The 4,709-nt window shown below is 44.5% G+C and overlaps 1 long non-coding RNA gene across 1 annotated transcript; it reads left to right on the forward strand.

Annotated features, from left to right (window-relative positions):
- Positions 1-2,391: 2,391 nt before the first annotated feature.
- LOC125531913 lies at positions 2,392-4,237 on the forward strand. The gene is made up of 2 exons (XR_007293617.1): positions 2,392-3,513; positions 3,618-4,237. It is a non-coding gene; the product is annotated as an uncharacterized LOC125531913 (long non-coding RNA).
- The last annotated feature ends 472 nt before the right edge of the window (positions 4,238-4,709 follow it).

Consider the following 4,709-nt stretch of genomic DNA (forward strand, 5'->3'; position numbering starts at 1 on the left):
AAATTCAGAGAAACACACCAGATTTTTTTAGAGTTTTTAGTTTTTCTTGAAGAAAGCAAATTAAAGAAGGAAAAACAAAAACGAGAAAAACTATTTACACGGGAAAGCTCCCAGCAAGCAAAAAGAAGGATCGAGAAATCTTTTTGGCTAAACGAGAAGCATAAATTCCACCATAAAAGTGACCACGGCTCAAGTCAGGAGCACATAGTGTGCTACAATCTTGCTTGCCCACAAAGCATTTGCCATTAAAGAGTGCAAAGTAGTGGATTGATGGAAAATGGATACTTTCTATTCTACCTTGTGTCACTCCTCTATCCTCTCCATAGCAAAGATTAATCAAAAAATGACTCATACTTAGATTTTGGCAGTTCGTCCAGCGAACCCCAATATGGAATTTTATAGGCATCACAGAACACGTCTAGAGTCATGGTAAAGGGATAATCATAAAGACTAATTGAAACTCTAGACTCACGAGGATGATATTTAAATTTGTTAGTGAACGTTTCTGTGAGGTTGAGATGTTGGATGCACTTATCTTCGATGTAGGGGCCGAGCTCAGTGTTGTGAACATATTTCTCAAATTCTTCCTTAATACCCGCGGCGGGAGTCCTGGACTAAGGGGTCCTCGGGCTGTCGACCCATTACATGTGGGCCAGACTAATGGGCCACTATGGGGCCAAGCTAGAGTACGGACCCGTGACTGGACAGGAGATCTTCGGAGTCGTGGTGTACCCTCCAAGTCAAGATTGGTGTGATATTTCCTTCATTGTAACCGACCGCATGTAACCCTAACCCTAATGGTGTCTATATAAACTAGAGGGTTTAGGGATTTAGGGCTAGAGCTACATTCATCACCTTAGGGTTTAGCTCGCTCGATCTCGAGGTGGATCTACTCTGTAACCACACCATACATCAAATACAATCAAGCAAGACATAGTGTTTTACCTCTTCGAGAGGGCCCAAACCTGGGTAAATACCGTGTTCATCGTCTCCTGTTCCCCATCGATCCTAGATCCACAACTCGGGACCCCTACCCAAGATCCGCCGGTTTTGACACCGACATTGGTGCTTTCATTGAGAGTTCCGTTGTTGGTTCGCCAAAGGATCAATGGCCCGCCTGATCACCGGAGAAGGCGTCAGCTCTGGGGACCTCTTTGTCCCCGGCCAACTCTTCACGTTCGGCAGCATCGTGCTGCATGCCAACCCAACTGGTCCTTGATCGGATCAACAACTTTCCCCCCGAGTACCATATTCGATTAGGCAATCTGGAGTATGTTGCGGACGCCCGAGATGATCTGGTTTTTACCGGATTCCCTGTGCCCACTCCGGAGCTGTCCCCCGATCCAATCTACGGATCAACCCCAACCCCTCATCCGGCCTCGAGCTCGGACGTGTACGCCTCGAACGGAGGCTGGGAATCCCTTTCGACCGTGTCCCCAACGACCGACGAAGACCCATCTTCAGGCCACAATGTGGAAGTAATGTTCGGACGCCGAGAATCGCTCTCGACTGAACCTTCTCCTTACGACACGCCTACGGCCTTGAGCCCTAGCAATGGGTTGATGTTCAGTGGCCGGGAGTCATCCCTAGCCAAACTCCCCCTCGACAACTTGGCTTCAAGCCCCAACATGAAAACAGTATCCGAATACTAGATCTTTCCCTCGGCCCTCGGAGATCAGGATCCAGCCCGAGCCCGGACCGTTCCCTTCCCTGCCACATCGGAAACCGGCCCGCAGCAGCCGCCACATACCAGTCTGACGACCCTCGCCTTATTAAATGAGGCGTTGGAACGAATTTAGGTAATGGCTATTCAGGAGGACTCGCCCTCGGCTCGCATTCAGCGGCCCTTTGAGGTAGATTTCAGGGAATTTTACGTCCCACCCACTTAGTGGCCACTGTTGAAGACTTAATCGACATGTTGGATTACACCTCGGAAAATGCCGAATACATGGACGAGGATAGCGGAGCCATGGCTAACACCGATGCCGCTCCCCCCTAACCAGCCGCTGGACGGCCACATCCATCTACGACGTCTACATGGTGGACACCCCGAAAGAAGATGACGGCACTCCTGGGAAGGATAATGGCAGGCCCAGCGATGAGCCGCCGAAACGCCGTAGACAACGCCATCGCTCCAAGGCGCGTTGTGAAGGAAATATGCCCTAGAGGCAATAATGAAGTTGTTATTTATATTTCCTTATATCATGATAAATTTTTATTATTCATGCTAGAATTGTATTAACCGGAAAGTTGATACATGTGTGGATACATAGACAAAACACAGTGTCCTTAGTAGGCCTCCACTAGACTAGCTCGTTAATCAAAGATGGTTACGTTTCCTAGCCATAGACATGTGTTGTCATCTTACATTCTTAAAAAGTTGCTCCCCACTACTTCTAATTCTCTTAACATGCACACTGTCCACATCACCTTCATGCCACATAAGTTTCACGGCCCACCAGGATCACCACAGTGCCATGTCAGCATTTTCTTCTTCCAATTAACATACCAGCCCAAAAGGTTCATTATCTATTAGAAGACGAACGACCTCGCTCTCCCCCGCTAATCGCTATCCGCATCCCTGTCTCTTCCCATTCTCTCGCCCCTCCACTTGATCTTCTTCAACACGATGCTCCCCTGTTTCCGTAGCCCACCCAACCATGGAGTACATCCTCACCGTGTAGGATCGAAGCAATATCATGCTTGCTGTCTGCCGTCGTTCAAGATCCAAGCAGCAGCCCCGCCGAGAAGGTTGTTCTAGCCGTCCTCCGCCCGGCCGGATCACGGCCGCTACACAACAGTCCCCATCTGCCGCCGCACCTAATGGGTTCCAGACCCGCTCAAGAGCTTAATCGCTACTGCCTGCTGGGACGGACTCTCTCTCTCTCTCTCTCCGTCCCTCTCTCTCTCTCTCTCTTAGTCTATTTGTGTGCGGTGGCTTCCATGTAGCTGTTTATGTTCTGTATATACACCAGCTTGAATTTTTTGGTGTAAATCAGGATCTTCAATTATGTCTGATGAGTATTACTAGTTTATCATCTTTTAAATGTCACCAGCGCCTCAATTTGGGAAATGCTTTCCATCTCCTGTTATGCACCGACCCCTCCGGTTATACTGAGTGCATCCTCTACAACAATTCTTCACTATCATGCTCCGCTGTTACGACCAGTATTACAGACTTTTATCATGTTTTAAATGTCACCGGTGCCTCAATTTGGGAAATGATTTGCATCGGCCCCTCCAGGCTATAGTGAGTGCAGCCACTACAACCATTCTTCACTATCATGCTCTGCTTTTACGACCAATTATCCCTCAGGTTGCTTTCCTGACCATGCTTTGCTTCCATTCAGTATGGTCGATTTGTGGAACCTCCAAAGACAGTATGTTATAAAATGGTACATCATTTTTATTTTCATGTTTTTACCAGTTATTTTTATTTTCATGTGTGGTGATTCTCAGTCATGTAGGTGAGTAATAAAGAACGAAATACCAATGTGTTTGGATAAGTACTAGGTATTTTCCCTAACTGCTAAAATAGCTACTTCCATCCAATATTACTTCTTCATATTCCACATGTGCATGTTGCTGACTCCTCTAAATTAATTCTGGGTTTTCAGTCCGTCCTTTTCCTTATATCAATGCACTTCACAGTGTCTGCCAACATGAAGGTTAGTATTTGTTTTCTTTACATTTCATTGTGCATATAACCTGTAGTACTAGAGCTTTTCTAGCTTCTCATGTTGCTACAGTTCCTGAAGTTTTGGACTCAAAATTTTTGCAATTTGTTCTTTCTGAATATGCTTGCAGTGACGACTATGTACTGAAAATGGAAACCTGGTCTACGACAGTGTTTTACAGAACATTTTAATTAAATATTATGGCATCACCATTTGCTGTTTTGCAGATCTCCACATTGGATTTAGTAACTATTTCTCTGCATCATTCATTTCAGTTGGGGGTCTAAATGGTACATGCAAACAATATCAATAATTTCTTGCATATTGCCTTTTTTGTGGAAATACATGTTCCCTTTTGTTTTGGAAATGATAAATTATTTTTGTTTGAAATAACGCTTGATGTTCTTTGCGTACAAAAGGAAATTATCAATTGTAAAGAGCTACAAGTGAATGCTTATATCAGATTTTATAAGGGTTCTTTCATCTAAGGTTGGAACATGAAATGTCATGTAAGCTTTATTTTGAAGACAATTATTTTAAGTGGCATTATTTATTTATACATTCAGTGACTAAAACATCCTACTTTGGTCGTTCAGTGGTACAATTCATTTGCTCTATTTTCCTTTATTTATCAATATTTGTCCTCTACATAGCTCCCATCTATTATTTCTTATGCTTGGACCACTAATATCCCGCCGCAACGCGCGGGGTATCATCTAGTTTGATAAATGGGATCACACCATTAAGAGGTTGATGTGATGGACAAGACCCATATGTTAGTTTAGCATAATGATTGTTAAGTTTTATTGCTATTGCTTTCTTCATGTCAAATACATATTCCTTTGATTATGAGATTATGCAACTCCCGGATACCGGAGGAATACCTTGTGTGCTATCAAACGTCACAACGTAACTGGGTGATTATAAATATGCTCTATAGGTATCTCCGAAGGTGTTTGTTGGGTTGGCATAGATCGAGATTACGATTGTCACTCCGAGTATCGGAGAGGTATCTTTGGGTCCTCTCAATGC

This window comes from Triticum urartu, unplaced genomic scaffold (genome assembly GCF_003073215.2).
Source record: "Triticum urartu cultivar G1812 unplaced genomic scaffold, Tu2.1 TuUngrouped_contig_8385, whole genome shotgun sequence".
NCBI classification, from domain to species: domain Eukaryota; kingdom Viridiplantae; phylum Streptophyta; class Magnoliopsida; order Poales; family Poaceae; genus Triticum; species Triticum urartu.